General features: G+C 38.7%; 52 non-coding genes across 52 annotated transcripts; all 52 read left to right on the forward strand.

The window, feature by feature from the left end:
• The first annotated feature begins 64 nt into the window (after positions 1-64).
• On the forward strand, positions 65-137 carry TRNAN-AUU (transfer RNA asparagine (anticodon AUU)). Its single transcript has one exon. It is a non-coding gene; the product is annotated as a tRNA-Asn (tRNA).
• A 645-nt stretch (positions 138-782) lies between these two features.
• TRNAK-UUU (transfer RNA lysine (anticodon UUU)) lies at positions 783-855 on the forward strand. The gene has a single exon. It is a non-coding gene; the product is annotated as a tRNA-Lys (tRNA).
• A 107-nt stretch (positions 856-962) lies between these two features.
• TRNAN-AUU (transfer RNA asparagine (anticodon AUU)) lies at positions 963-1,035 on the forward strand. Its single transcript has one exon. It is a non-coding gene; the product is annotated as a tRNA-Asn (tRNA).
• A 628-nt stretch (positions 1,036-1,663) lies between these two features.
• On the forward strand, positions 1,664-1,736 carry TRNAK-CUU (transfer RNA lysine (anticodon CUU)). The gene has a single exon. It is a non-coding gene; the product is annotated as a tRNA-Lys (tRNA).
• A 647-nt stretch (positions 1,737-2,383) lies between these two features.
• Positions 2,384-2,456, forward strand: TRNAK-UUU (transfer RNA lysine (anticodon UUU)). Its single transcript has one exon. It is a non-coding gene; the product is annotated as a tRNA-Lys (tRNA).
• A 107-nt stretch (positions 2,457-2,563) lies between these two features.
• Positions 2,564-2,636, forward strand: TRNAN-AUU (transfer RNA asparagine (anticodon AUU)). Its single transcript has one exon. It is a non-coding gene; the product is annotated as a tRNA-Asn (tRNA).
• Positions 2,637-2,921: 285 nt separating this feature from the next.
• Positions 2,922-2,994, forward strand: TRNAK-UUU (transfer RNA lysine (anticodon UUU)). Its single transcript has one exon. It is a non-coding gene; the product is annotated as a tRNA-Lys (tRNA).
• Positions 2,995-3,281: 287 nt separating this feature from the next.
• On the forward strand, positions 3,282-3,354 carry TRNAN-AUU (transfer RNA asparagine (anticodon AUU)). Its single transcript has one exon. It is a non-coding gene; the product is annotated as a tRNA-Asn (tRNA).
• A 645-nt stretch (positions 3,355-3,999) lies between these two features.
• TRNAK-UUU (transfer RNA lysine (anticodon UUU)) lies at positions 4,000-4,072 on the forward strand. The gene has a single exon. It is a non-coding gene; the product is annotated as a tRNA-Lys (tRNA).
• A 107-nt stretch (positions 4,073-4,179) lies between these two features.
• On the forward strand, positions 4,180-4,252 carry TRNAN-AUU (transfer RNA asparagine (anticodon AUU)). The gene has a single exon. It is a non-coding gene; the product is annotated as a tRNA-Asn (tRNA).
• A 628-nt stretch (positions 4,253-4,880) lies between these two features.
• Positions 4,881-4,953, forward strand: TRNAK-CUU (transfer RNA lysine (anticodon CUU)). Its single transcript has one exon. It is a non-coding gene; the product is annotated as a tRNA-Lys (tRNA).
• Positions 4,954-5,420: 467 nt separating this feature from the next.
• Positions 5,421-5,493, forward strand: TRNAK-UUU (transfer RNA lysine (anticodon UUU)). Its single transcript has one exon. It is a non-coding gene; the product is annotated as a tRNA-Lys (tRNA).
• Positions 5,494-5,780: 287 nt separating this feature from the next.
• Positions 5,781-5,853, forward strand: TRNAK-UUU (transfer RNA lysine (anticodon UUU)). Its single transcript has one exon. It is a non-coding gene; the product is annotated as a tRNA-Lys (tRNA).
• A 107-nt stretch (positions 5,854-5,960) lies between these two features.
• Positions 5,961-6,033, forward strand: TRNAN-AUU (transfer RNA asparagine (anticodon AUU)). The gene has a single exon. It is a non-coding gene; the product is annotated as a tRNA-Asn (tRNA).
• A 285-nt stretch (positions 6,034-6,318) lies between these two features.
• Positions 6,319-6,391, forward strand: TRNAK-UUU (transfer RNA lysine (anticodon UUU)). Its single transcript has one exon. It is a non-coding gene; the product is annotated as a tRNA-Lys (tRNA).
• Positions 6,392-7,032: 641 nt separating this feature from the next.
• TRNAK-UUU (transfer RNA lysine (anticodon UUU)) lies at positions 7,033-7,105 on the forward strand. Its single transcript has one exon. It is a non-coding gene; the product is annotated as a tRNA-Lys (tRNA).
• Positions 7,106-7,732: 627 nt separating this feature from the next.
• TRNAK-UUU (transfer RNA lysine (anticodon UUU)) lies at positions 7,733-7,805 on the forward strand. The gene has a single exon. It is a non-coding gene; the product is annotated as a tRNA-Lys (tRNA).
• Positions 7,806-8,272: 467 nt separating this feature from the next.
• TRNAK-UUU (transfer RNA lysine (anticodon UUU)) lies at positions 8,273-8,345 on the forward strand. The gene has a single exon. It is a non-coding gene; the product is annotated as a tRNA-Lys (tRNA).
• A 272-nt stretch (positions 8,346-8,617) lies between these two features.
• TRNAK-UUU (transfer RNA lysine (anticodon UUU)) lies at positions 8,618-8,690 on the forward strand. Its single transcript has one exon. It is a non-coding gene; the product is annotated as a tRNA-Lys (tRNA).
• Positions 8,691-9,157: 467 nt separating this feature from the next.
• TRNAK-UUU (transfer RNA lysine (anticodon UUU)) lies at positions 9,158-9,230 on the forward strand. Its single transcript has one exon. It is a non-coding gene; the product is annotated as a tRNA-Lys (tRNA).
• Positions 9,231-9,502: 272 nt separating this feature from the next.
• Positions 9,503-9,575, forward strand: TRNAK-UUU (transfer RNA lysine (anticodon UUU)). The gene has a single exon. It is a non-coding gene; the product is annotated as a tRNA-Lys (tRNA).
• A 467-nt stretch (positions 9,576-10,042) lies between these two features.
• TRNAK-UUU (transfer RNA lysine (anticodon UUU)) lies at positions 10,043-10,115 on the forward strand. Its single transcript has one exon. It is a non-coding gene; the product is annotated as a tRNA-Lys (tRNA).
• Positions 10,116-10,400: 285 nt separating this feature from the next.
• Positions 10,401-10,473, forward strand: TRNAK-UUU (transfer RNA lysine (anticodon UUU)). Its single transcript has one exon. It is a non-coding gene; the product is annotated as a tRNA-Lys (tRNA).
• Positions 10,474-10,580: 107 nt separating this feature from the next.
• Positions 10,581-10,653, forward strand: TRNAK-UUU (transfer RNA lysine (anticodon UUU)). Its single transcript has one exon. It is a non-coding gene; the product is annotated as a tRNA-Lys (tRNA).
• Positions 10,654-11,120: 467 nt separating this feature from the next.
• On the forward strand, positions 11,121-11,193 carry TRNAK-UUU (transfer RNA lysine (anticodon UUU)). Its single transcript has one exon. It is a non-coding gene; the product is annotated as a tRNA-Lys (tRNA).
• A 272-nt stretch (positions 11,194-11,465) lies between these two features.
• Positions 11,466-11,538, forward strand: TRNAK-UUU (transfer RNA lysine (anticodon UUU)). Its single transcript has one exon. It is a non-coding gene; the product is annotated as a tRNA-Lys (tRNA).
• Positions 11,539-12,005: 467 nt separating this feature from the next.
• TRNAK-UUU (transfer RNA lysine (anticodon UUU)) lies at positions 12,006-12,078 on the forward strand. The gene has a single exon. It is a non-coding gene; the product is annotated as a tRNA-Lys (tRNA).
• Positions 12,079-12,363: 285 nt separating this feature from the next.
• Positions 12,364-12,436, forward strand: TRNAK-UUU (transfer RNA lysine (anticodon UUU)). Its single transcript has one exon. It is a non-coding gene; the product is annotated as a tRNA-Lys (tRNA).
• Positions 12,437-12,543: 107 nt separating this feature from the next.
• On the forward strand, positions 12,544-12,616 carry TRNAK-UUU (transfer RNA lysine (anticodon UUU)). Its single transcript has one exon. It is a non-coding gene; the product is annotated as a tRNA-Lys (tRNA).
• A 107-nt stretch (positions 12,617-12,723) lies between these two features.
• On the forward strand, positions 12,724-12,796 carry TRNAK-UUU (transfer RNA lysine (anticodon UUU)). Its single transcript has one exon. It is a non-coding gene; the product is annotated as a tRNA-Lys (tRNA).
• Positions 12,797-13,261: 465 nt separating this feature from the next.
• Positions 13,262-13,334, forward strand: TRNAK-UUU (transfer RNA lysine (anticodon UUU)). Its single transcript has one exon. It is a non-coding gene; the product is annotated as a tRNA-Lys (tRNA).
• Positions 13,335-13,981: 647 nt separating this feature from the next.
• TRNAK-UUU (transfer RNA lysine (anticodon UUU)) lies at positions 13,982-14,054 on the forward strand. The gene has a single exon. It is a non-coding gene; the product is annotated as a tRNA-Lys (tRNA).
• A 285-nt stretch (positions 14,055-14,339) lies between these two features.
• TRNAK-UUU (transfer RNA lysine (anticodon UUU)) lies at positions 14,340-14,412 on the forward strand. The gene has a single exon. It is a non-coding gene; the product is annotated as a tRNA-Lys (tRNA).
• A 107-nt stretch (positions 14,413-14,519) lies between these two features.
• Positions 14,520-14,592, forward strand: TRNAK-UUU (transfer RNA lysine (anticodon UUU)). The gene has a single exon. It is a non-coding gene; the product is annotated as a tRNA-Lys (tRNA).
• Positions 14,593-14,699: 107 nt separating this feature from the next.
• On the forward strand, positions 14,700-14,772 carry TRNAK-UUU (transfer RNA lysine (anticodon UUU)). Its single transcript has one exon. It is a non-coding gene; the product is annotated as a tRNA-Lys (tRNA).
• Positions 14,773-15,237: 465 nt separating this feature from the next.
• TRNAK-UUU (transfer RNA lysine (anticodon UUU)) lies at positions 15,238-15,310 on the forward strand. Its single transcript has one exon. It is a non-coding gene; the product is annotated as a tRNA-Lys (tRNA).
• Positions 15,311-16,135: 825 nt separating this feature from the next.
• Positions 16,136-16,208, forward strand: TRNAK-UUU (transfer RNA lysine (anticodon UUU)). Its single transcript has one exon. It is a non-coding gene; the product is annotated as a tRNA-Lys (tRNA).
• Positions 16,209-16,675: 467 nt separating this feature from the next.
• On the forward strand, positions 16,676-16,748 carry TRNAK-UUU (transfer RNA lysine (anticodon UUU)). Its single transcript has one exon. It is a non-coding gene; the product is annotated as a tRNA-Lys (tRNA).
• Positions 16,749-19,329: 2,581 nt separating this feature from the next.
• On the forward strand, positions 19,330-19,402 carry TRNAK-UUU (transfer RNA lysine (anticodon UUU)). The gene has a single exon. It is a non-coding gene; the product is annotated as a tRNA-Lys (tRNA).
• A 462-nt stretch (positions 19,403-19,864) lies between these two features.
• Positions 19,865-19,937, forward strand: TRNAK-UUU (transfer RNA lysine (anticodon UUU)). The gene has a single exon. It is a non-coding gene; the product is annotated as a tRNA-Lys (tRNA).
• Positions 19,938-20,224: 287 nt separating this feature from the next.
• TRNAK-UUU (transfer RNA lysine (anticodon UUU)) lies at positions 20,225-20,297 on the forward strand. The gene has a single exon. It is a non-coding gene; the product is annotated as a tRNA-Lys (tRNA).
• Positions 20,298-21,840: 1,543 nt separating this feature from the next.
• On the forward strand, positions 21,841-21,913 carry TRNAK-UUU (transfer RNA lysine (anticodon UUU)). The gene has a single exon. It is a non-coding gene; the product is annotated as a tRNA-Lys (tRNA).
• A 1,903-nt stretch (positions 21,914-23,816) lies between these two features.
• On the forward strand, positions 23,817-23,889 carry TRNAK-UUU (transfer RNA lysine (anticodon UUU)). The gene has a single exon. It is a non-coding gene; the product is annotated as a tRNA-Lys (tRNA).
• A 285-nt stretch (positions 23,890-24,174) lies between these two features.
• Positions 24,175-24,247, forward strand: TRNAK-UUU (transfer RNA lysine (anticodon UUU)). The gene has a single exon. It is a non-coding gene; the product is annotated as a tRNA-Lys (tRNA).
• A 285-nt stretch (positions 24,248-24,532) lies between these two features.
• TRNAK-UUU (transfer RNA lysine (anticodon UUU)) lies at positions 24,533-24,605 on the forward strand. The gene has a single exon. It is a non-coding gene; the product is annotated as a tRNA-Lys (tRNA).
• Positions 24,606-24,712: 107 nt separating this feature from the next.
• On the forward strand, positions 24,713-24,785 carry TRNAK-UUU (transfer RNA lysine (anticodon UUU)). The gene has a single exon. It is a non-coding gene; the product is annotated as a tRNA-Lys (tRNA).
• Positions 24,786-24,892: 107 nt separating this feature from the next.
• TRNAN-AUU (transfer RNA asparagine (anticodon AUU)) lies at positions 24,893-24,965 on the forward strand. Its single transcript has one exon. It is a non-coding gene; the product is annotated as a tRNA-Asn (tRNA).
• A 465-nt stretch (positions 24,966-25,430) lies between these two features.
• TRNAK-UUU (transfer RNA lysine (anticodon UUU)) lies at positions 25,431-25,503 on the forward strand. The gene has a single exon. It is a non-coding gene; the product is annotated as a tRNA-Lys (tRNA).
• A 465-nt stretch (positions 25,504-25,968) lies between these two features.
• On the forward strand, positions 25,969-26,041 carry TRNAK-UUU (transfer RNA lysine (anticodon UUU)). The gene has a single exon. It is a non-coding gene; the product is annotated as a tRNA-Lys (tRNA).
• Positions 26,042-26,504: 463 nt separating this feature from the next.
• Positions 26,505-26,577, forward strand: TRNAK-UUU (transfer RNA lysine (anticodon UUU)). The gene has a single exon. It is a non-coding gene; the product is annotated as a tRNA-Lys (tRNA).
• A 107-nt stretch (positions 26,578-26,684) lies between these two features.
• TRNAK-UUU (transfer RNA lysine (anticodon UUU)) lies at positions 26,685-26,757 on the forward strand. Its single transcript has one exon. It is a non-coding gene; the product is annotated as a tRNA-Lys (tRNA).
• Positions 26,758-26,864: 107 nt separating this feature from the next.
• Positions 26,865-26,937, forward strand: TRNAN-AUU (transfer RNA asparagine (anticodon AUU)). Its single transcript has one exon. It is a non-coding gene; the product is annotated as a tRNA-Asn (tRNA).
• Positions 26,938-27,266: the final 329 nt, after the last annotated feature.

Below are 27,266 nucleotides of genomic sequence, written 5' to 3' on the forward strand. Positions count from 1 at the left end.
TTTCACTTTCAATAAATTTATGTAAATTCTAATTCCAATTATTACGGGATTTAACTTCGTTTGAGACAGGATAGCTCAGTAGGTAGAGCATCAGGCTATTAACCTAACGGTCCAGGGTTCGAGTCCCTGTTCGGGCGACTCTGTTTTTGAAGAATCATCAATAATTTAAACTTCAGATCATTTAATTTCCAGTAAAATTATTGAAATTCTAATCTCAATTATTACGCGAGTTCATTTCGTTTCAGCTCGTATAGCTCAGTCGGTAGAGCGTTAGGCTTCAAACCACGGTCCAGGGTTCGACTACTTGTTCGGGCGACTCTGTTTTTAAAGAATCATCAATAATTTAAACTTCAGATCATTTAATTTCCAGTAAAATTATTGAAATTCTTATCCCAATTATTACGGGAGTTCACCTCGCTTGAGCCCGGATAGCTCAGTCGGTAGAGCGTTAGGCTTTTAACCTAACGGTCCAGGGTTCTAGTCCCTGTTCGAGCGACTGTGTTTTTGAAGAATCATCAATAATTTAAACTTCAGATCATTTAATTTCCAGTAAAATTATTGAAATTCTAATCCCAATTATTACGGGAGTTCATTTTGTTTCAGCCCGGATAGCTCTGTCGGTAGAGCGTTAGGCTTTTAACCTAACGGTCCAGGGTTCGAGTCCCTGATCGGGCGACTCTGTTTTTAAAGAATCGTCAATAATTTAAACTTCAGATCATTTCACTTTCAATAAATTTATGTAAATTCTAATTCCAATTATTACGTGAGTTCACCTCGCTTGAGCCCGGATAGCTCAGTCGGTAGAGCGTTAGGCTTTTAACCTAACGGTCCAGGGTTCGAGTCCCTGTTCGGCCCATTCTGTTTTTGAAGAATCATCAATAATTTAAACTTCAGATCATTTCACTTTCAATAAATTTATGTAAATTCTAATTCCAATTATTACGGGATTTAACTTCGTTTGAGACAGGATAGCTCAGTCGGTAGAGCGTCAGGCTATTAACCTAACGGTCCAGGGTTCGAGTCCCTGTTCGGGCGACTCTGTTTTTGAAGAATCATCAATAATTTTAACTTCAGATCATTTAATTTCCAGTAAAATTATTGAAATTCTAATCCCAATTATTACGGGAGTTCATTTCGTTTCAGCTCGGATAGCTCAGTCGGTAGAGCGTTAGGCTTCAAACCACGGTCCAGGGTTCGACTCCTTGTTCGGGCGACTCTGTTTTTAAAGAATCATCAATAATTTAAACTTCAGATCATTTAATTTCCAGTAAAATTATTGAAATTCTTATTCCAATTATTACGGGAGTTCACCTCGCTTGAGCCCGGATAGCTCAGTCGGTAGAGCGTTAGGCTTCAAACCACGGTCCAGGGTTCGACTCCTTGTTCGGGCGACTGTGTTTTTGAAGAATCATCAATAATTTAAACTTCAGATCATTTAATTTCCAGTAAAATTATTGAAATTCTAATCCCAATTATTACGGGAGTTCATTTCGTTTCAGCCCGGATAGCTCTGTCGGTAGAGCGTTAGGCTTTTAACCTAACGGTCCAGGGTTCGAGTCCTGTTTTTAAAGAACCGTCAATAATTTAAACTTCAGATCATTTCACTTTCAATAAATTTATGTAAATTCTAATTCCAATTATTACGTGAGTTCACCTCGTTTGAGCCCGGATAGCTCAGTCGGTAGAGCGTTAGGCTCTTAACCTAACGGTCCAGGGTTCGAGTACCTGTTCGGGCCATTCTGTTTTTGAAGAATCATCAATAATTTAAACTGCAGATCATTTCACTTTCAATAAATTTATGTAAATTCTAATTCCAATTATTACGGGATTTAACTTCGTTTGAGACAGGATAGCTCAGTCGGTAGAGCGTTAGGCTTTTAACCTAACGGTCTAGGGTTCGAGTCCCTGTTCGGGCCATTCTGTTTTTGAAGAATCATCAATAATTTAAACTTCAGATCATTTCACTTTCAATAAATTTATGTAAATTCTAATTCCAATTATTACGGGATTTAACTTCGTTTGAGACAGGATAGCTCAGTCGGTAGAGCGTTAGGCTTTTAACCTAACGGTCCAGGGTTCGAGTCCCTGTTCGGGCGACTCTGTTTTTGAAGAATCATCAATAATTTAAACTTCAGATCATTTAATTTCCAGTAAAATTACTGAAATTCTAATCCCAATTATTACGGGAGTTCATTTCGTTTCAGCCCGGATAGCTCTGTCGGTAGAGCGTTAGGCTTTTAACCTAACGGTCCAGGGTTCGAGTCCCTGATCGGGCGACTCTGTTTTTAAAGAATCGTCAATAATTTAAACTTCAGATCATTTCACTTTCAATAAATTTATGTAAATTCTAATTCCAATTATTACGTGAGTTCACCTCGCTTGAGCCCGGATAGCTCAGTCGGTAGAGCGTTAGGCTTTTAACCTAACGGTCCAGGGTTCGAGTCCCTGTTCGGGCCATTCTGTTTTTGAAGAATCATCAATAATTTAAACTTCAGATCATTTCACTTTCAATAAATTTATGTAAATTCTAATTCCAATTATTACGGGATTTAACTTCGTTTGAGACAGGATAGCTCAGTCGGTAGAGCGTCAGGCTATTAACCTAACGGTCCAGGGTTCGAGTCCCTGTTCGGGCGACTCTGTTTTTGAAGAATCATCAATAATTTAAACTTCAGATCATTTAATTTCCAGTAAAATTATTGAAATTCTAATCCCAATTATTACGGGAGTTCATTTCGTTTCAGCTCGGATAGCTCAGTCGGTAGAGCGTTAGGCTTCAAACCACGGTCCAGGGTTCGAGTCCCTGTTCGGGCGACTCTGTTTTTAAAGAATCATCAATAATTTAAACTTCAGATCATTTAATTTCCAGCAAAATTATTGAAATTCTTATCCCAATTATTACTGGAGTTCACCTCGCTTGAGACCGGATAGCTCAGTCGGTAGAGCGTTAGGCTTTTAACCTAACGGTCCAGGGTTCGAGTCCCTGTTCGGGCGACTCTGTTTTTAAAGAATCGTCAATAATTTAAACTTCAGATCATTTCACTTTCAATAAATTTATGTAAATTCTAATTCCAATTATTACGTGAGTTCACCTCGCTTGAGCCCGGATAGCTCAGTCGGTAGAGCGTTAGGATTTTAACCAAACGGTCCAGGGTTCGAGTCCCTGTTCGGGCCATTCTGTTTTTGAAGAATCATCAATAATTTAAACTTCAGATCATTTCACTTTCAATAAATTTATGTAAATTCTAATTCCAATTATTACGGGATTTAACTTCGTTTGAGACAGGATAGCTCAGTAGGTAGAGCATCAGGCTATTAACCTAACGGTCCAGGGTTCGAGTCCCTGTTCGGGCGACTCTGTTTTTGAAGAATCATCAATAATTTAAACTTCAGATCATTTAATTTCCAGTAAAATTATTGAAATTCTAATCTCAATTATTACGGGAGTTCATTTCGTTTCAGCTCGTATAGCTCAGTCGGTAGAGCGTTAGGCTTCAAACCACGGTCCAGGGTTCGACTACTTGTTCGGGCGACTCTGTTTTTAAAGAATCATCAATAATTTAAACTTCAGATCATTTAATTTCCAGTAAAATTATTGAAATTCTTATCCCAATTATTACGGGAGTTCACCTCGCTTGAGCCCGGATAGCTCAGTCGGTAGAGCGTTAGGCTTTTAACCTAACGGTCCAGGGTTCTAGTCCCTGTTCGAGCGACTGTGTTTTTGAAGAATCATCAATAATTTAAACTTCAGATCATTTAATTTCCAGTAAAATTATTGAAATTCTAATCCCAATTATTACGGGAGTTCATTTTGTTTCAGCCCGGATAGCTCTGTCGGTAGAGCGTTAGGCTTTTAACCTAACGGTCCAGGGTTCGAGTCCCTGATCGGGCGACTCTGTTTTTAAAGAATCGTCAATAATTTAAACTTCAGATCATTTCACTTTCAATAAATTTATGTAAATTCTAATTCCAATTATTACGTGAGTTCACCTCGCTTGAGCCCGGATAGCTCAGTCGGTAGAGCGTTAGGCTTTTAACCTAACGGTCCAGGGTTCGAGTCCCTGTTCGGCCCATTCTGTTTTTGAAGAATCATCAATAATTTAAACTTCAGATCATTTCACTTTCAATAAATTTATGTAAATTCTAATTCCAATTATTACGGGATTTAACTTCGTTTGAGACAGGATAGCTCAGTCGGTAGAGCGTCAGGCTATTAACCTAACGGTCCAGGGTTCGAGTCCCTGTTCGGGCGACTCTGTTTTTGAAGAATCATCAATAATTTAAACTTCAGATCATTTAATTTCCAGTAAAATTATTGAAATTCTAATCCCAATTATTACGGGAGTTCATTTCGTTTCAGCTCGGATAGCTCAGTCGGTAGAGCGTTAGGCTTCAAACCACGGTCCAGGGTTCGACTCCTTGTTCGGGCGACTCTGTTTTTAAAGAATCATCAATAATTTAAACTTCAGATCATTTAATTTCCAGTAAAATTATTGAAATTCTTATTCCAATTATTACGGGAGTTCACCTCGCTTGAGCCCGGATAGCTCAGTCGGTAGAGCGTTAGGCTTCAAACCACGGTCCAGGGTTCGACTCCTTGTTCGGGCGACTGTGTTTTTGAAGAATCATCAATAATTTAAACTTCAGATCATTTAATTTCCAGTAAAATTATTGAAATTCTAATCCCAATTATTACGGGAGTTCATTTCGTTTCAGCCCGGATAGCTCTGTCGGTAGAGCGTTAGGCTTTTAACCTAACGGTCCAGGGTTCGAGTCCTGTTTTTAAAGAACCGTCAATAATTTAAACTTCAGATCATTTCACTTTCAATAAATTTATGTAAATTCTAATTCCAATTATTACGTGAGTTCACCTCGTTTGAGCCCGGATAGCTCAGTCGGTAGAGCGTTAGGCTCTTAACCTAACGGTCCAGGGTTCGAGTACCTGTTCGGGCCATTCTGTTTTTGAAGAATCATCAATAATTTAAACTGCAGATCATTTCACTTTCAATAAATTTATGTAAATTCTAATTCCAATTATTACGGGATTTAACTTCGTTTGAGACAGGATAGCTCAGTCGGTAGAGCGTTAGGCTTTTAACCTAACGGTCTAGGGTTCGAGTCCCTGTTCGGGCCATTCTGTTTTTGAAGAATCATCAATAATTTAAACTTCAGATCATTTCACTTTCAATAAATTTATGTAAATTCTAATTCCAATTATTACGGGATTTAACTTCGTTTGAGACAGGATAGCTCAGTCGGTAGAGCGTTAGGCTTTTAACCTAACGGTCCAGGGTTCGAGTCCCTGTTCGGGCGACTCTGTTTTTGAAGAATCATCAATAATTTAAACTTCAGATCATTTAATTTCCAGTAAAATTATTGAAATTCTTATTCCAATTATTACGGGAGTTCACCTCGCTTGAGCCCGGATAGCTCAGTCGGTAGAGCGTTAGGCTTTTAACCTAACGGTCCAGGGTTCGAGTCCCTGTTCGAGCGACTGTGTTTTTGAAGAATCATCAATAATTTAAACTTCAGATCATTTAATTTCCAGTAAAATTACTGAAATTCTAATCCCAATTATTACGGGAGTTCATTTCGTTTCAGCCCGGATAGCTCTGTCGGTAGAGCGTTAGGCTTTTAACCTAACGGTCCAGGGTTCGAGTCCCTGATCGGGCGACTCTGTTTTTAAAGAATCGTCAATAATTTAAACTTCAGATCATTTCACTTTCAATAAATTTATGTAAATTCTAATTCCAATTATTACGTGAGTTCACCTCGCTTGAGCCCGGATAGCTCAGTCGGTAGAGCGTTAGGCTTTTAACCTAACGGTCCAGGGTTCGAGTCCCTGTTCGGGCCATTCTGTTTTTGAAGAATCATCAATAATTTAAACTTCAGATCATTTCACTTTCAATAAATTTATGTAAATTCTAATTCCAATTATTACGGGATTTAACTTCGTTTGAGACAGGATAGCTCAGTCGGTAGAGCGTCAGGCTATTAACCTAACGGTCCAGGGTTCGAGTCCCTGTTCGGGCGACTCTGTTTTTGAAGAATCATCAATAATTTAAACTTCAGATCATTTAATTTCCAGTAAAATTATTGAAATTCTAATCCCAATTATTACGGGAGTTCATTTCGTTTCAGCTCGGATAGCTCAGTCGGTAGAGCGTTAGGCTTCAAACCACGGTCCAGGGTTCGACTCCTTGTTCGGGCCATTCTGTTTTTGAAGAATCATCAATAATTTAAACTTCAGATCATTTAATTTCCAGTAAAATTATTGAAATTCTTATTCCATTTATTACGGGAGTTAACCTCGCTTGAGCCCGGATAGCTCAGTCGGTAGAGCGTAAGGCTTTTAACCTAATGGTCCAGGGTTCGAGTCCCTGTTCGGGCGACTGTGTTTTTGAAGAATCATCAATAATTTAAACTTCAGATCATTTAATTTCCAGTAAAATTATTGAAATTCTTATCCCAATTATTACGGGAGTTCATTTCGTTTCAGCTCGGATAGCTCAGTCGGTAGAGCGTTAGGCTTCAAACCACGGTCCAGGGTTCGACTCCTTGTTCGGGCGACTCTGTTTTTAAAGAATCATCAATAATTTAAACTTCAGATCATTTAATTTCCAGTAAAATTATTGAAATTCTTATTCCAATTATTACGGGAGTTCACCTCGCTTGAGCCCGGATAGCTCAGTCGGTAGAGCGTTAGGCTTCAAACCACGGTCCAGGGTTCGACTCCTTGTTCGGGCGACTGTGTTTTTGAAGAATCATCAATAATTTAAACTTCAGATCATTTAATTTCCAGTAAAATTATTGAAATTCTTATTCCAATTATTACGGGAGTTCACCTCGTTTCAGCTCGGATAGCTCAGTCGGTAGAGCGTTAGGCTTCAAACCACGGTCCAGGGTTCGACTCCTTGTTCGGGCCATTCTGTTTTTGAAGAATCATCAATAATTTAAACTTCAGATCATTTAATTTCCAGTAAAATTATTGAAATTCTTATTCCATTTATTACGGGAGTTAACCTCGCTTGAGCCCGGATAGCTCAGTCGGTAGAGCGTAAGGCTTTTAACCTAACGGTCCAGGGTTCGAGTCCCTGTTCGGGCGACTGTGTTTTTGAAGAATCATCAATAATTTAAACTTCAGATCATTTAATTTCCAGTAAAATTATTGAAATTCTTATCCCAATTATTACGGGAGTTCATTTCGTTTCAGCTCGGATAGCTCAGTCGGTAGAGCGTTAGGCTTCAAACCACGGTCCAGGGTTCGACTCCTTGTTCGGGCGACTCTGTTTTTAAAGAATCATCAATAATTTAAACTTCAGATCATTTAATTTCCAGTAAAATTATTGAAATTCTTATTCCAATTATTACGGGAGTTCACCTCGCTTGAGCCCGGATAGCTCAGTCGGTAGAGCGTTAGGCTTCAAACCACGGTCCAGGGTTCGACTCCTTGTTCGGGCGACTGTGTTTTTGAAGAATCATCAATAATTTAAACTTCAGATCATTTAATTTCCAGTAAAATTATTGAAATTCTAATCCCATTATTACGGGAGTTCATTTCGTTTCAGCCCGGATAGCTCTGTCGGTAGAGCGTTAGGCTTTTAACCTAACGGTCCAGGGTTCGAGTCCTGTTTTTAAAGAACCGTCAATAATTTAAACTTCAGATCATTTCACTTTCAATAAATTTATGTAAATTCTAATTCCAATTATTACGTGAGTTCACCTCGTTTGAGCCCGGATAGCTCAGTCGGTAGAGCGTTAGGCTTTTAACCTAACGGTCCAGGGTTCGAGTACCTGTTCGGGCCATTCTGTTTTTGAAGAATCATCAATAATTTAAACTGCAGATCATTTCACTTTCAATAAATTTATGTAAATTCTAATTCCAATTATTACGGGATTTAACTTCGTTTGAGACAGGATAGCTCAGTCGGTAGAGCGTTAGGCTTTTAACCTAACGGTCCAGGGTTCGAGTCCCTGTTCGGGCCATTCTGTTTTTGAAGAATCATCAATAATTTAAACTTCAGATCATTTCACTTTCAATAAATTTATGTAAATTCTAATTCCAATTATTACGGGATTTAACTTCGTTTGAGACAGGATAGCTCAGTCGGTAGAGCGTTAGGCTTTTAACCTAACGGTCCAGGGTTCGAGTCCCTGTTCGGGCGACTCTGTTTTTGAAGAATCATCAATAATTTAAACTTCAGATCATTTAATTTCCAGTAAAATTATTGAAATTCTTATTCCAATTATTACGGGAGTTCACCTCGCTTGAGCCCGGATAGCTCAGTCGGTAGAGCGTTAGGCTTTTAACCTAACGGTCCAGGGTTCGAGTTCCTGTTCGAGCGACTGTGTTTTTGAAGAATCATCAATAATTTAAACTTCAGATCATTTAATTTCCAGTAAAATTATTGAAATTCTAATCCCAATTATTACGGGAGTTCATTTCGTTTCAGCCCGGATAGCTCTGTCGGTAGAGCGTTAGGCTTTTAACCTAACGGTCCAGGGTTCGAGTCCTGTTTTTAAAGAACCGTCAATAATTTAAACTTCAGATCATTTCACTTTCAATAAATTTATGTAAATTCTAATTCCAATTATTACGTGAGTTCACCTCGTTTGAGCCCGGATAGCTCAGTCGGTAGAGCGTTAGGCTTTTAACCTAACGGTCCAGGGTTCGAGTACCTGTTCGGGCCATTCTGTTTTTGAAGAATCATCAATAATTTAAACTGCAGATCATTTCACTTTCAATAAATTTATGTAAATTCTAATTCCAATTATTACGGGATTTAACTTCGTTTGAGACAGGATAGCTCAGTCGGTAGAGCGTTAGGCTTTTAACCTAACGGTCCAGGGTTCGAGTCCCTGTTCGGGCCATTCTGTTTTTGAAGAATCATCAATAATTTAAACTTCAGATCATTTCACTTTCAATAAATTTATGTAAATTCTAATTCCAATTATTACGGGATTTAACTTCGTTTGAGACAGGATAGCTCAGTCGGTAGAGCGTTAGGCTTTTAACCTAACGGTCCAGGGTTCGAGTCCCTGTTCGGGCGACTCTGTTTTTGAAGAATCATCAATAATTTAAACTTCAGATCATTTAATTTCCAGTAAAATTATTGAAATTCTTATTCCAATTATTACGGGAGTTCACCTCGCTTGAGCCCGGATAGCTCAGTCGGTAGAGCGTTAGGCTTTTAACCTAACGGTCCAGGGTTCGAGTCCCTGTTCGAGCGACTGTGTTTTTGAAGAATCATCAATAATTTAAACTTCAGATCATTTAATTTCCAGTAAAATTATTGAAATTCTAATCCCAATTATTACGGGAGTTCATTTCGTTTCAGCCCGGATAGCTCTGTCGGTAGAGCGTTAGGCTTTTAACCTAACGGTCCAGGGTTCGAGTCCTGTTTTTAAAGAACCGTCAATAATTTAAACTTCAGATCATTTCACTTTCAATAAATTTATGTAAATTCTAATTCCAATTATTACGTGAGTTCACCTCGTTTGAGCCCGGATAGCTCAGTCGGTAGAGCGTTAGGCTTTTAACCTAACGGTCCAGGGTTCGAGTACCTGTTCGGGCCATTCTGTTTTTGAAGAATCATCAATAATTTAAACTGCAGATCATTTCACTTTCAATAAATTTATGTAAATTCTAATTCCAATTATTACGGGATTTAACTTCGTTTGAGACAGGATAGCTCAGTCGGTAGAGCGTTAGGCTTTTAACCTAACGGTCCAGGGTTCGAGTCCCTGTTCGGGGGATTCTGTTTTTGAAGAATCATCAATAATTTAAACTTCAGATCATTTCACTTTCAATAAATTTATGTAAATTCTAATTCCAATTATTACGGGATTTAACTTCGTTTGAGACAGGATAGCTCAGTCGGTAGAGCGTTAGGCTTTTAACCTAACGGTCCAGGGTTCGAGTCCCTGTTCGGGCGACTCTGTTTTTGAAGAATCATCAATAATTTAAACTTCAGATCATTTAATTTCCAGTAAAATTATTGAAATTCTTATTCCAATTATTACGGGAGTTCACCTCGCTTGAGCCCGGATAGCTCAGTCGGTAGAGCGTTAGGCTTTTAACCTAACGGTCCAGGGTTCGAGTCCCTGTTCGAGCGACTGTGTTTTTGAAGAATCATCAATAATTTAAACTTCAGATCATTTAATTTCCAGTAAAATTATTGAAATTCTAATCCCAATTATTACGGGAGTTCATTTCGTTTCAGCTCGGATAGCTCAGTCGGTTGAGCGTTAGGCTTCAAACCACGGTCCAGGGTTCGACTCCTTGTTCGGGCGACTGTGTTTTTGAAGAATCATCAATAATTTAAACTTCAGATCATTTAATTTCCAGTAAAATTATTGAAATTCTAATCCCAATTATTACGGGAGTTCATTACGTTTCAGCCCGGATAGCTCAGTTGGTAGAGCGTTAGGCTTTTAACCTAACGGTCCAGGGTTCGAGTCCCTGTTCGGGCGACTCTGTTTTTAAAGAATCGTCAATAATTTAAACTTCAGATCATTTCACTTTCAATAAATTTATGTAAATTCTAATTCCAATTATTACGTGAGTTCACCTCGTTTGAGCCCGGATAGCTCAGTCGGTAGAGCGTTAGGCTTTTAACCTAACGGTCCAGGGTTCGAGTACCTGTTCGGGCCATTCTGTTTTTGAAGAATCATCAATAATTTAAACTGCAGATCATTTCACTTTCAATAAATTTATGTAAATTCTAATTCCAATTATTACGGGATTTAACTTCGTTTGAGACAGGATAGCTCAGTCGGTAGAGCGTTAGGCTTTTAACCTAACGGTCTAGGGTTCGAGTCCCTGTTCGGGCCATTCTGTTTTTGAAGAATCATCAATAATTTAAACTTCAGATCATTTCACTTTCAATAAATTTATGTAAATTCTAATTCCAATTATTACGGGATTTAACTTCGTTTGAGACAGGATAGCTCAGTCGGTAGAGCGTTAGGCTTTTAACCTAACGGTCCAGGGTTCGAGTCCCTGTTCGGGCGACTCTGTTTTTGAAGAATCATCAATAATTTAAACTTCAGATCATTTAATTTCCAGTAAAATTATTGAAATTCTTATTCCAATTATTACGGGAGTTCACCTCGCTTGAGCCCGGATAGCTCAGTCGGTAGAGCGTTAGGCTTTTAACCTAACGGTCCAGGGTTCGAGTCCCTGTTCGAGCGACTGTGTTTTTGAAGAATCATCAATAATTTAAACTTCAGATCATTTAATTTCCAGTAAAATTATTGAAATTCTAATCCCAATTATTACGGGAGTTCATTTCGTTTCAGCCCGGATAGCTCTGTCGGTAGAGCGTTAGGCTTTTAACCTAACGGTCCAGGGTTCGAGTCCTGTTTTTAAAGAACCGTCAATAATTTAAACTTCAGATCATTTCACTTTCAATAAATTTATGTAAATTCTAATTCCAATTATTACGTGAGTTCACCTCGTTTGAGCCCGGATAGCTCAGTCGGTAGAGCGTTAGGCTTTTAACCTAACGGTCCAGGGTTCGAGTACCTGTTCGGGCCATTCTGTTTTTGAAGAATCATCAATAATTTAAACTGCAGATCATTTCACTTTCAATAAATTTATGTAAATTCTAATTCCAATTATTACGGGATTTAACTTCGTTTGAGACAGGATAGCTCAGTCGGTAGAGCGTTAGGCTTTTAACCTAACGGTCCAGGGTTCGAGTCCCTGTTCGGGCCATTCTGTTTTTGAAGAATCATCAATAATTTAAACTTCAGATCATTTCACTTTCAATAAATTTATGTAAATTCTAATTCCAATTATTACGGGATTTAACTTCGTTTGAGACAGGATAGCTCAGTCGGTAGAGCGTTAGGCTTTTAACCTAACGGTCCAGGGTTCGAGTCCCTGTTCGGGCGACTCTGTTTTTGAAGAATCATCAATAATTTAAACTTCAGATCATTTAATTTCCAGTAAAATTATTGAAATTCTTATTCCAATTATTACGGGAGTTCACCTCGCTTGAGCCCGGATAGCTCAGTCGGTAGAGCGTTAGGCTTTTAACCTAACGGTCCAGGGTTCGAGTCCCTGTTCGAGCGACTGTGTTTTTGAAGAATCATCAATAATTTAAACTTCAGATCATTTAATTTCCAGTAAAATTATTGAAATTCTAATCCCAATTATTACGGGAGTTCATTTCGTTTCAGCTCGGATAGCTCAGTCGGTTGAGCGTTAGGCTTCAAACCACGGTCCAGGGTTCGACTCCTTGTTCGGGCGACTGTGTTTTTGAAGAATCATCAATAATTTAAACTTCAGATCATTTAATTTCCAGTAAAATTATTGAAATTCTAATCCCAATTATTACGGGAGTTCATTACGTTTCAGCCCGGATAGCTCAGTTGGTAGAGCGTTAGGCTTTTAACCTAACGGTCCAGGGTTCGAGTCCCTGTTCGGGCGACTCTGTTTTTAAAGAATCGTCAATAATTTAAACTTCAGATCATTTCACTTTCAATAAATTTATGTAAATTCTAATTCCAATTATTACGTGAGTTCACCTCGCTTGAGCCCGGATAGCTCAGTCGGTAGAGCGTTAGGCTTTTAACCTAACGGTCCAGGGTTCGAGTACCTGTTCGGGCCATTCTGTTTTTAAAGAATCGTCAATAAAATAAACTTCAGATCATTTCACTTTCAATAAATTTATGTAAATTCTAATTCCAATTATTACGTGAGCTCACCTCGCTTGAGCCCGGATAGCTCAGTCGGTAGAGCGTTAGGCTTTTAACCTAACGGTCCAGGGTTCGAGTACCTGTTCGGGCCATTCTGTTTTTGAAGAATCATCAATAATTTAAACTTCAGATCATTTCACTTTCAATAAATTTATGTAAACTCCAATTCCAATTATTACGGGATTTAACTTCGTTTGAGACAGGATAGCTCAGTCGGTAGAGCGTTAGGCTTTTAACCTAATGGTCCAGGGTTCGAGTCCCTGTTCGGGCGACTCTGTTTTTGAAGAATCATCAATAATTTAAACTTCAGATCATTTAATTTCCAGTAAAATTATTGAAATTCTAATCCCAATTATTACGGGAGTTCATTTCGTTTCAGCTCGGATAGCTCAGTCGGTAGAGCGTTAGGCTTCAAACCACGGTCCAGGGTTCGACCCCTTGTTCGGGCGACTGTGTTTTTGAAGAATCATCAATAATTTAAACTTCAGATCATTTAATTTCCAGTAAAATTATTGAAATTCTAATCCCAATTATTACGGGAGTTCATTACGTTTCAGCCCGGATAGCTCAGTTGGTAGAGCGTTAGGCTTTTAACGTAACGGTCCAGGGTTCGAGTCCCTGTTCGGGCGACTCTGTTTTTAAAGAATCGTCAATAATTTAAACTTCAGATCATTTCACTTTCAATAAATTTATGTAAATTCTAATTCCAATTATTACGTGAGTTCACCTCGCTTGAGCCCGGATAGTTCAGTCGCTAGAGCGTTAGGCTTTTAACCAAACGGTCCAGGGTTCGAGTACCTGTTCGGGCCATTCTGTTTTTGAAGAATCATCAATAATTTAAACTGCAGATCATTTCACTTTCAATAAATTTATGTAAATTCTAATTCCAATTATTACGGGATTTAACTTCGTTTGAGACAGGATAGCTCAGTCGGTAGAGCGTTAGGCTTTTAACCTAACGGTCCAGGGTTCGAGTCCCTGTTCGGGCCATTCTGTTTTTGAAGAATCATCAATAATTTAAACTTCAGATCATTTCACTTTCAATAAATTTATGTAAATTCTAATTCCAATTATTACGGGATTTAACTTCGTTTGAGACAGGATAGCTCAGTCGGTAGAGCGTTAGGCTTTTAACCTAACGGTCCAGGGTTCGAGTCCCTGTTCGGGCGACTCTGTTTTTGAAGAATCATCAATAATTTAAACTTCAGATCATTTAATTTCCAGTAAAATTATTGAAATTCTTATTCCAATTATTACGGGAGTTCACCTCGCTTGAGCCCGGATAGCTCAGTCGGTAGAGCGTTAGGCTTTTAACCTAACGGTCCAGGGTTCGAGTCCCTGTTCGAGCGACTGTGTTTTTGAAGAATCATCAATAATTTAAACTTCAGATCATTTAATTTCCAGTAAAATTATTGAAATTCTAATCCCAATTATTACGGGAGTTCATTTCGTTTCAGCTCGGATAGCTCAGTCGGTTGAGCGTTAGGCTTCAAACCACGGTCCAGGGTTCGACTCCTTGTTCGGGCGACTGTGTTTTTGAAGAATCATCAATAATTTAAACTTCAGATCATTTAATTTCCAGTAAAATTATTGAAATTCTAATCCCAATTATTACGGGAGTTCATTACGTTTCAGCCCGGATAGCTCAGTTGGTAGAGCGTTAGGCTTTTAACCTAACGGTCCAGGGTTCGAGTCCCTGTTCGGGCGACTCTGTTTTTAAAGAATCGTCAATAATTTAAACTTCAGATCATTTCACTTTCAATAAATTTATGTAAATTCTAATTCCAATTATTACGTGAGTTCACCTCGCTTGAGCCCGGATAGCTCAGTCGGTAGAGCGTTAGGCTTTTAACCTAACGGTCCAGGGTTCGAGTACCTGTTCGGGCCATTCTGTTTTTAAAGAATCGTCAATAAAATAAACTTCAGATCATTTCACTTTCAATAAATTTATGTAAATTCTAATTCCAATTATTACGTGAGCTCACCTCGCTTGAGCCCGGATAGCTCAGTCGGTAGAGCGTTAGGCTTTTAACCTAACGGTCCAGGGTTCGAGTACCTGTTCGGGCCATTCTGTTTTTGAAGAATCATCAATAATTTAAACTTCAGATCATTTCACTTTCAATAAATTTATGTAAACTCTAATTCCAATTATTACGGGATTTAACTTCGTTTGAGACAGGATAGCTCAGTCGGTAGAGCGTTAGGCTTTTAACCTAATTTTCCAGGGTTCGAGTCCCTGTTCGGGCGACTCTGTTTTTGAAGAATCATCAATAATTTAAACTTCAGATCATTTAATTTCCAGTAAAATTATTGAAATTCTAATCCCAATTATTACGGGAGTTCATTTCGTTTCAGCTCGGATAGCTCAGTCGGTAGAGCGTTAGGCTTCAAACCACGGTCCAGGGTTCGACCCCTTGTTCGGGCGACTGTGTTTTTGAAGAATCATCAATAATTTAAACTTCAGATCATTTAATTTCCAGTAAAATTATTGAAATTCTAATCCCAATTATTACGGGAGTTCATTACGTTTCAGCCCGGATAGCTCAGTTGGTAGAGCGTTAGGCTTTTAACGTAACGGTCCAGGGTTCGAGTCCCTGTTCGGGCGACTCTGTTTTTAAAGAATCGTCAATAATTTAAACTTCAGATCATTTCACTTTCAATAAATTTATGTAAATTCTAATTCCAATTATTACGTGAGTTCACCTCGCTTGAGCCCGGATAGTTCAGTCGCTAGAGCGTTAGGCTTTTAACCAAACGGTCCAGGGTTCGAGTACCTGTTCGGGCAATTCTGTTTTTGAAGAATCATCAATAATTTAAACTTCAGATCATTTCACTTTCAATAAATTTATGTAAACTCTAATTCCAATTTTTACGGGATTTAACTTCGTTTGAGACAGGATAGCTCAGTCGGTAGAGCGTTAGGCTTTTAACCTAATGGTCCAGGGTTCGAGTCCCTGTTCGGGCGACTCTGTTTTTGAAGAATCATCAATAATTTAAACTTCAGATCATTTAATTTCCAGTAAAATTATTGAAATTCTAATCTCAATTATTACGGGAGTTCATTTCGTTTCAGCTCGTATAGCTCAGTCGGTAGGGCGTTAGGCTTCAAACCGCAGTCCAGGGTTCGACTCCTTGTTCGGGCGACTCTGTTGTTAAAGAATCATCAATAATTTAAACTTCAGATCATTAAATTTCCAGTAAAATTATTGAAATTCTTATCCCAATTATTACGGGAGTTCACCTCGCTTGAGCCCGGATAGCTCAGTCGGTAGAGCGTTAGGCTTTTAACCTAACGGTCCAGGGTTCTAGTCCCTGTTCGAGCGACTGTGTTTTTGAAGAATCATCAATAATTTAAACTTCAGATCATTTAATTTCCAGTAAAATTATTGAAATTCTAATCCCAATTATTACGTGAGTTCACCTCGCTTGAGCCCGGATAGCTCAGTCGGTAGAGCGTTAGGCTTTTAACCTAACGGTCCAGGGTTCGAGTCCCTGTTCGGGCGACTGTGTTTTTGAAGAATCATCAATAATTTAAACTGCAGATCATTTCACTTTCAATAAATTTATGTAAATTCTAATTCCAATTATTACGGGATTTAACTTCGTTTGAGACAGGATTGCTCAGTCGGTAGAGCGTTAGGCTTTTAACCTAACGGTCCAGGGTTCGAGTCCCTGTTCGGGCCATTCTGTTTTTGAAGAATCATCAATAATTTAAACTTCAGATCATTTCACTTTCAATAAATTTATGTAAATTCTAATTCCAATTATTACGGGATTTAACTTCGTTTGAGACAGGATAGCTCAGTCGGTAGAGGGTTAGGCTTTTAACCTAACGGTCCAGGGTTCGAGTCCCTGTTCGGGCGACTCTGTTTTTGAAGAATCATCAATAATTTAAACTTCAGATCATTTAATTTCCAGTAAAATTATTGAAATTCTTATTCCAATTATTACGGGAGTTCACCTCGCTTGAGCCCGGATAGCTCAGTCGGTAGAGCGTTAGGCTTTTAACCTAACGGTCCAGGGTTCGAGTCCCTGTTCGGGCGACTGTGTTTTTGAAGAATCATCAATAATTTAAACTTCAGATCATTTAATTTCCAGTAAAATTATTGAAATTCTAATCCCAATTATTACGGGAGTTCATTTCGTTTCAGCTCGGATAGCTCAGTCGGTTGAGCGTTAGGCTTCAAACCACGGTCCAGGGTTCGACTCCTTGTTCGGGCGACTCTGTTTTTAAAGAATCATCAATAATTACCTCTCCGAGTGACGTATGTCACGGAGAGGTTCTAATTTCGACGTGTGTGTGTGTCTGTGTGTGTGTCTGTGTGTGTGTCTGTTGTTACACCCACGTGACCGCGTTCGCAGTTTCCAAATCGGAGCAAACGTGTTCGCCATTTCCGAACTGCTTTCACAGTCACGGAAAAGGCTCCTTTACTTGAGTTCTCACACTACCATTTTCTGGTCTTTGTCCATCCCACTTGGTCACCAGTCTGTACTTACTGGCTTCTAATCACCACCATCTTTTGATCTTCGTCCATCCCACATGGAAACCAGTCTGTATTCATTGGCTTCTAATCACCACCATCTTCTGGTCTTCGTCCATTCCACTTGGACACCAGTCTGTACATACTGGCTTCTAATCACCACCATCTTTTGGTCTTCGTCCATCCCACATGGATACCAGTCTGTACATACTGGCTTCTAATCACCACCATCTTTTGGTCTTCGTCCATCCCACATGGACACCAGTCTGTACATACTGGCTTCTAATCACCACCATCCTCTGGTCTTCGTCCATTCCACTTGGACACCAGTCTGCGCACCTGACTTCTACTCCATCGTCATCGTTGGGTTTAAGACATTCGCGGCGATCAGCTAGGGTTACGAGAAACGTCTAGCCTCCCTAGGGTAGGTTGTCCACCAAAGGTTTTCGCAATTGCGGTTGTTCTTGCTTTAAGCTGTAGTTCGACACCCTTATATACTACCTATTTGAGTAAGGTAATGCAACCGGCGTATGCTTCATTTCAAACGCCAATATTAGTCAAGTCTCTCAAGAATGTCTAATTGTTCTTTATAAACGCGATGTAACGCTCAATAAGGCGAACAACTAACGAAGAAAATATTTAATATTAATTATATTTATTTTAATATTTAAGATAATCTAGTTTCTCAACTCAAAATTAAAACGTAAAGAGTTAAAAAGCAGCCTATGTTTTAGTCTGTGTGTGTCCGTCCGTTAGTGCACCGCGTTAGCAGTTCGCTTTGTTTTGTGGAAATAAATCCTACAAAACCTTAAAATTTGGTTTTCTCATAATGTGTAATTAATATTTGGAAATATTTTTCGTAATTTCGATGCCTTTAGTGATTTTGTAGCTATAAAGCTCTGTTTCATTTTGATATCCCAAGAATATTTTTAATTATTATTATTTGAAATCGATGTTTATATATTACTTAAGCTATACTACATCTGTTTATAGCATAATTCTTTCTAAAGTGATTTCAAGAAGAACGCAACTATATTGGTCAAATGAATTTTTGTTTGTCAATAGGCAGCGCTGTTAGCAGTGACCTACAGAACGGGATTTTGTTATTGAATTTTGACGTCACGGTGCTCAGCGCTGAGCCAGCGCGTACTTCAAGGAAAATAGTCGGGTTTTTGGATAACGTGACGTAAAACGCGTAGTTCTCAGCTTGGCGAAAAAAGCATGGAGGAATTAATACAAATAGCTCTTGCTGATTCTGATGGGACTATAGCTATTTAATTGGCGTGAAACAAGTTGATCACGCGAGAAGTTTAAGAGACATGTTAGTTTCTAATTTAAATTATAAAAGTTGTTGTTATCTATCTCTTAAAATATGTTATCATACAATTTTTGTTAAGCCTTGGTACCTTGCACGCTTTATTGCGCTAGCGTTATTCTTAAAACACCAATGACCGGAGAAAAGCTATGACGACAGAGCTCACAGGTAAACGTTTTCCAAAATCCGCTGTCTTTTTTGGTGAGCTCTGCTGAACGCAGCCCAGATCAGAGAAAGGTCTGATCGTAATCGGATTATAGCTTCGTGTTTTTATGCTTTTTATGGTGCGCATTTACCTTCAGTGTGTGTAGCCACAAATTAGCTTTGGTGTTATGTAACGATAAAAGTCATGTTGACAAAGTAAGAAAATCGTTGAGGTGAAACGAGAGGATAGTGTTTACATGGCAACCCTGTTGTGAATATGGCTTTGAACATAGAGGGTATACAGTTGAGGAGTAGAAAATTTGGCCTTTACAAACACGTAAAGGTAATATCCCTCCAAAGTTTTATCTTTTCATTTCCCGTTTTCCCCCCATCGGATGATTTTAATGTGTACAAGTATATCCTTATTGGATGTAAAATGTCGTCTGATTTACAGTATATTTGCTATGCTTTGTATACTGCTTCATAAATTTTAACTTCAGTATTTGTTCATAAAAAAAAGAAACATTTCCATATCTGGGAAAATAAGTTTGTAAGTAGTCCTCCTCTAGACTCGGAGAGGTAATATTTTGGTTTTCCCAACTTGTTTAAACTTCAGATCATTTAATTTCCAGCAAAATCATTGAAATTCTTATCCCAATTATTACGGGAGTTCACCTCGCTTGAGCCCGGATAGCTCAGTCGGTAGAGCGTAAGGCTTTTAACCTAACGGTCCAGGGTTCGAGTCCCTGTTCGGGCGACTGTGTTTTTGAAGAATCATCAATAATTAAACATCAGATCATTTAATTTCCAGTAAAATTATTGAAATTCTAATCCCAATTATTACGGGAGTTCATTTCGTTTCAGCTCGGATAGCTCAGTCGGTAGAGCGTTAGGCTTCAAACCACGGTCCAGGGTTCGACTACTTGTTCGGGCGACTGTGTTTTTGAAGAATCATCAATAATTTAAACTTCAGATCATTTAATTTCCAGTAAAATTATTGAAATTCTAATCCCAATTATTACGGGAGTTCATTTCGTTTCAGCTCGGATAGCTCAGTCGGTTGAGCGTTAGGCTTCAAACCACGGTCCAGGGTTCGACTCCTTGTTCGGGCGACTCTGTTTTTAAAGAATCATCAATAATTTAAACTTCAGATCATTTAATTTCCAGCAAAATTATTGAAATTCTTATCCCAATTATTACGGGAGTTCACCTCGCTTGAGCCCGGATAGCTCAGTCGGTAGAGCGTAAGGCTTTTAACCTAACGGTCCAGGGTTCGAGTCCCTGTTCGGGCGACTGTGTTTTTGAAGAATCATCAATAATTTAAACTTCAGATCATTTAATTTCCAGTAAAATTATTGAAATTCTAATTCCAATTATTACGGGAGTTCATTTCGTTTCAGCCCGGATAGCTCTGTCGGTAGAGCGTTAGGCTGTTAACCTAACGGTCCAGGGTTCGAGTCCCTGTTCGGGCGACTCTGTTTTTAAAGAATCGTCAATAATTTATACTTCAGATCATTTCACTTTCAATAAATTTATGTAAATTCTAATTCCAATTATTACGTGGGTTCACCTCGCTTGAGCCCGGATAGCTCAGTCGGTAGAGCGTTAGGCTTTTAACCTAACGGTCCAGGGTTCGAGTACCTGTTCGGGCCATTCTGTTTTAGAAGAATCATCAATAATTTAAACTGCAGATCATTTCACTTTCAATAAATTTATGTAAATTCTAATTCCAATTATTTCGGGATTTAACTTCATTTGAGACAGGATAGCTCAGTCGGTAGAGCGTTAGGCTTTTAACCTAACGGTCCAGGGTTCGAGTCCCTGTTCGGGCGACTCTGTTTTTGAAGAATCATCAATAATTTAAACTTCAGATCATTTAATTTCCAGTAAAATTATTGAAATTCTTATTCCAATTATTACGGGAGTTCACCTCGCTTGAGCCCGGATAGCTCAGTCGGTTGAGCGTTAGGCTTCAAACCACGGTCCAGGGTTCGACTCCTTGTTCGGGCGACTCTGTTTTTAAAGAATCGTCAATAATTTAAACTTCAGATCATTTCACTTTCAATAAATTTATGTAAACTCTAATTCCAATTATTACGGGATTTAACTTCGTTTGAGACAGGATAGCTCAGTCGGTAGAGCATTAGGCTTTTAACCTAATGGTCCAGGGTTCGAGTCCCTGTTCGGGCGACTCTGTTTTTGAAGAATCATCAATAATTTAAACTTCAGATCATTTAATTTCCAGTAAAATTATTGAAATTCTAATCTCAATTATTACGGGAGTTCATTTCGTTTCAGCTCGTATAGCTCAGTCGGTAGAGCGTTAGGCTTCAAACCGCGGTCCAGGGTTCGACTCCTTGTTCGGGCGACTCTGTTTTTAAAGAATCATCAATAATTTAAAATTCTGATCATTTAATTTCCAGTAAAATTATTGAAATTCTTATCCCAATTATTACGGGAGTTCACCTCGCTTGAGCCCGGATAGCTCAGTCGGTAGAGCGTTAGGCTTTTAACCTAACGGTCCAGGGTTCTAGTCCTTGTTCGAGCGACTGTGTTTTTGAAGAATCATCAATAATTTAAACTTCAGATCATTTAATTTCCAGTAAAATTATTGAAATTCTAATCCCAATTATTACGGGAGTTCATTTCGTTTCAGCCCGGATAGCTCTGTCGGTAGAGCGTTAGGCTGTTAACCTAACGGTCCAGGGTTCGAGTCCCTGTTCGGGCGACTCTGTTTTTAAAGAATCGTCAATAATTTATACTTCAGATCATTTCACTTTCAATAAATTTATGTAAATTCTAATTCCAATTATTACGTGGGTTCACCTCGCTTGAGCCCGGATAGCTCAGTCGGTAGAACGTTAGGCTTTTAACCTAACGGTCCAGGGTTCGAGTACCTGTTCGGGCCATTCTGTTTTAGAAGAATCATCAATAATTTAAACTGCAGATCATTTCACTTTCAATAAATTTATGTAAATTCTAATTCCAATTATTTCGGGATTTAACTTCATTTGAGACAGGATAGCTCAGTCGGTAGAGCGTTAGGCTTTTAACCTAACGGTCCAGGGTTCGAGTCCCTGTTCGGGCGACTCTGTTTTTGAAGAATCATCAATAATTTAAACTTCAGATCATTTAATTTCCAGTAAAATTATTGAAATTCTTATTCCAATTATTACGGGAGTTCACCTCGCTTGAGCCCGGATAGCTCAGTCGGTAGAGCGTTAGGCTTTTAACCTAACGGTCCAGGGTTCGAGTCCCTGTTCGGGCGACTCTGTTTTTAAAGAATCGTCAATAATTTAAACTTCAGATCATTTCACTTTCAATAAATTTATGTAAATTCTAATTCCAATTATTACGCGAGTTCACCTCGCTTGAGCCCGGATAGCTCAGTCGGTAGAGCGTTAGGCTTTTAACCAAACGGTCCAGGGTTCGAGTACCTGTTCGGGCCATTCTGTTTTTGAAGAATCATCAATAATTTAAACTGCAGATCATTTCACTTTCAATAAATTTATGTAAACTCTAATTCCAATTATAACGGGATTTAACTTCGTTTGAGACAGGATAGCTCGGTCGGTAGAGCGTTAGGCTTTTAACCTAATGGTCCAGGGTTCGAGTCCCTGTTCGGGCGACTCTGTTTTTGAAGAATCATCAATAATTTAAACTTCAGATCATTTAATTTCCAGTAAAATGATTGAAATTCTAATCTCAATTATTACGGGAGTTCATTTCGTTTCAGCTCGTATAGCTCAGTCGGTAGAGCGTTAGGCTTCAAACCGCGGTCCAGGGTTCGACTCCTTGTTCGGGCGACTCTGTTTTTAAAGAATCATCAATAATTTAAACTTCAGATCATTTAATTTCCAGTAAAATTATTGAAATTCTTATTCCAATTATTACGGGAGTTCACCTCGGTTGAGCCCGGATAGCTCAGTCGGTAGAGCGTTAGGCTTTTAACCTAACGGTCCAGGGTTCTAGTCCCTGTTCGAGCGACTGTGTTTTTGAAGAATAATCAATAATTTAAACTTCAGATCATTTAATTTACAGTAAAATTATTGAAATTCTAATCCCAATTATTACGGGAGTTCATTTCGTTTCAGCCCGGATAGCTCTGTCGGTAGAGCGTTAGGCTTTTAACCTAACGGTCCAGGGTTCGAGTCCCTGTTCGAGCGACTCTGCTTTTAAAGAATCGTCAATAATTTAAACTTCAGATCATTTCACTTTCGATAAATTTATGTAAATTCTAATTCCAATTATTACGTGGGTTCACCTCGCTTGAGCCCGGATAGCTCAGTCGGTAGAGCGTTAGGCTTTTAACCAAACGGTCCAGGGTTCGAGTACCTGTTCGGGCCATTCTGTTTTTGAAGAATCATCAATAATTTAAACTGCAGATCATTTCACTTTCAATAAATTTATGTAAACTCTAATTCCAATTATTACGGGATTTAACTTCGTTTGAGACAGGATAGCTCGGTCGGTAGAGCGTTAGGCTTTTAACCTAATGGTCCAGGGTTCGAGTCCCTGTTCGGGCGACTCTGTTTTTGAAGAATCATCAATAATTTAAACTTCAGATCATTTAATTTCCAGTAAAATGATTGAAATTCTAATCTCAATTATTACGGGAGTTCATTTCGTTTCAGCTCGTATAGCTCAGTCGGTAGAGCGTTAGGCTTCAAACCGCGGTCCAGGGTTCGACTCCTTGTTCGGGCGACTCTGTTTTTAAAGAATCATCAATAATTTAAACTTCAGATCATTTAATTTCCAGTAAAATTATTGAAATTCTTATTCCAATTATTACGGGAGTTCATTTCGTTTCAGCCCGGATAGCTCTGTCGGTAGAGCGTTAGGCTTTTAACCTAACGGTCCAGGGTTCGAGTACCTGTTCGGGCCATTCTGTTTTAGAAGAATCATCAATAATTTAAACTGTAGATCATTTCACTTTCAATAAATTTATGTAAATTCTAATTCCAATTATTACGGGATTTAACTTCGTTTGAGACAGGATAGCTCAGTCGGTAGAGCGTTAGGCTTTTAACCTAACGGTCCAGGGTTCTAGTCCCTGTTCGGGCGACTGTGCTTTTGAAGAATCATCAATAATTTAAACTTCAGATCATTTAATTTCCAGTAAAATTATTGAAATTCTTATTCCAATTATTACGGGAGTTCACCTCGCTTGAGCCCGGATAGCTCAGTCGGTAGAGCGTTAGGCTTTTAACCTAACGGTCCAGGGTTCGAGTCCCTGTTCGGGCGACTGTGTTTTTGAAGAATCATCAATAATTTAAACTTCAGATCATTTAATTTCCAGTAAAATTATTGAAATTCTAATCCCAATTATTACGGGAGCTCATTTCGTTTCAGCTCGGATAGCTCAATCGTTAGAGCGTTAGGCTTCAAACCACGGTCCAAGGTTCGACTCCTTGTTCGGGCGACTCTGTTTTTAAAGAATCATCAATAATTTAAACTTCAGATCATTTAATTTCCAGTAAAATTATTGAAATTCTTATCCCAATTATTACGGGAGTTCACCTCGCTTGAGCCCGGATAGCTCAGTCGGTAGAGCGTTAGGCTTTTAACCTAACGGTCCAGGGTTCGAGTCCCTGTTCGGGCGACTGTGTTTTTGAAGAATCATCAATAATTTAAACTTCAGATCATTTAATTTCCAGTAAAATTATTGAAATTCTAATCCCAATTATTACGGGAGTTCATTTCGTTTCAGCTCGGATAGCTCAGTCGGTAGAGCGTTAGGCTTCAAACCACGGTCCAGGGTTCGACTCCTTGTTCGGGCCATTCTGTTTTTGAAGAATCATCAATAATTTAAACTTCAGATCATTTAATTTCCAGTAAAATTATTGAAATTCTTATTCCATTTATTACGGGAGTTCACCTCGCTTGAGCCCGGATAGCTCAGTCGGTAGAGCGTTAGGCTTTTAACCTAACGTTCCAGGGTTCGAGTCCCTGTTCGGGCGACTGTGTTTTTGAAGAATCATCAATAATTTAAACTTCAGATCATTTAATTTCCAGTAAAATTATTGAAATTCTAATCCCAATTATTACGGGAGTTCATTTCGTTTCAGCCCGGATAGCTCAGTCGGTAGAGCGTTAGGCTTTTAACCTAACGGTCCAGGGTTCGAGTCCCTTTTCGGGCGACTCTGTTTTTAAAGAATCGTCAATAATTTAAACTTCAGATCATTTCACTTTCAATAAATTGATGTAAATTCTAATTCCAATTATTACGGGATTTAACTTCGTTTGAGACAGGATAGCTCAGTCGGTAGAGCGTCAGGCTATTAACCTAACGGTCCAGGGTTCGAGTCCCTGTTCGGGCGACTCTGTTTTTGAAGAATCATCAATAATTTAAACTTCAGATCATTTAATTTCCAGTAAAATTATTGAAATTCTAATCTCAATTATTACGGGAGTTCATTTCGTTTCAGCTCGTATAGCTCAGTCGGTAGAGCGTTAGGCTTCAAACCACGGTCCAGGGTTCGACTACTTGTTCGGGCGACTCTGTTTTTAAAGAATCATCAATAATTTAAACTTCAGATCATTTAATTTCCAGTAAAATTATTGAAATTCTTATCCCAATTATTACGGGAGTTCACCTCGCTTGAGCCCGGATAGCTCAGTCGGTAGAGCGTTAGGCTTTTAACCTAACGGTCCAGGGTTCTAGTCCCTGTTCGAGCGACTGTGTTTTTGAAGAATCATCAATAATTTAAACTTCAGATCGTTTAATTTCCAGTAAAATTATTGAAATTCTAATCCCAATTATTACGGGAGTTCATTTTGTTTCAGCCCGGATAGCTCTGTCGGTAGAGCGTTAGGCTTTTAACCTAACGGTCCAGGGTTCGAGTCCCTGTTCGGGCCATTCTGTTTTTGAAGAATCATCAATAATTTAAACTTCAGATCATTTCATTTTCAATAAATTTATGTAAATTCTAATTCCAATTATTACGGGATTTAACTTCGTTTGAGACAGGATAGCTCAGTCGGTAGAGCGTCAGGCTATTAACCTAACGGTCCAGGGTGCGAGTCCCTGTTCGGGCGACTCTGTTTTTGAAGAATCATCAATAATTTAAACTTCAGATCATTTAATTTCCAGTAAAATTATTGAAATTCTAATCCCAATTATTACGGGAGTTCATTTCGTTTCAGCTCGGATAGCTCAGTCGGTAGAGCGTTAGGCTTCAAACCACGGTCCAGGGTTCGACTCCTTGTTCGGGCCATTTTGTTTTTGAAGAATCATCAATAATTTAAACTTCAGATCATTTAATTTCCAGTAAAATTATTGAAATTCTTATTCCATTTATTACGGGAGTTAACCTCGCTTGAGCCCGGATAGCTCAGTCGGTAGAGCGTAAGGCTTTTAACCTAACGGTCCAGGGTTCGAGTCCCTGTTCGGGTGACTGTGTTTTTGAAGAATCATCAATAATTTAAACTTCAGATCATTAAATTTCCAGTAAAATTATTGAAATTCTTATCCCAATTATTACGGGAGTTCATTTCGTTTCAGCTCGGATAGCTCAGTCGGTAGAGCGTTAGGCTTCAAACCACGGTCCAGGGTTCGACTCCTTGTTCGGGCGACTCTATTTTTAAAGAATCATCAATAATTTAAACTTCAGATCATTTAATTTCCAGTAAAATTATTGAAATTCTTATTCCAATTATTACGGGAGTTCACCTCGCTTGAGCCCGGATAGCTCAGTCGGTAGAGCGTTAGGCTTCAAACCACGGTCCAGGGTTCGACTCCTTGTTCGGGCCATTCTGTTTTTGAAGAATCATCAATAATTTAAACTTCAGATCATTTAATTTCCAGTAAAATTATTGAAATTCTTATTCCATTTATTACGGGAGTTCACCTCGCTTGAGCCCGGATAGCTCAGTCGGTAGAGCGTTAGGCTTTTAACCTAACGTTCCAGGGTTCGAGTCCCTGTTCGGGCGACTGTGTTTTTGAAGAATCATCAATAATTTAAACTTCAGATCATTTAATTTCCAGTAAAATTATTGAAATTCTAATCCCAATTATTACGGGAGTTCATTTCGTTTCAGCCCGGATAGCTCAGTCGGTAGAGCGTTAGGCTTTTAACCTAACGGTCCAGGGTTCGAGTCCCTTTTCGGGCGACTCTGTTTTTAAAGAATCGTCAATAATTTAAACTTCAGATCATTTCACTTTCAATAAATTTATGTAAATTCTAATTCCAATTATTACGGGATTTAACTTCGTTTGAGACAGGATAGCTCAGTCGGTAGAGCGTCAGGCTATTAACCTAACGGTCCAGGGTTCGAGTCCCTGTTCGGGCGACTCTGTTTTTGAAGAATCATCAATAATTTAAACTTCAGATCATTTAATTTCCAGTAAAATTATTGAAATTCTAATCTCAATTATTACGGGAGTTCATTTCGTTTCAGCTCGTATAGCTCAGTCGGTAGAGCGTTAGGCTTCAAACCACGGTCCAGGGTTCGACTACTTGTTCGGGCGACTCTGTTTTTAAAGAATCATCAATAATTTAAACTTCAGATCATTTAATTTCCAGTAAAATTATTGAAATTCTTATCCCAATTATTACGGGAGTTCACCTCGCTTGAGCCCGGATAGCTCAGTCGGTAGAGCGTTAGGCTTTTAACCTAAC

This window comes from Phalangium opilio, unplaced genomic scaffold (assembly GCF_054372755.1).
Source record: "Phalangium opilio isolate 3A_F unplaced genomic scaffold, DU_Popi_V2 ptg001170l_1, whole genome shotgun sequence".
NCBI classification, from domain to species: Eukaryota; Metazoa; Arthropoda; class Arachnida; order Opiliones; family Phalangiidae; genus Phalangium; species Phalangium opilio.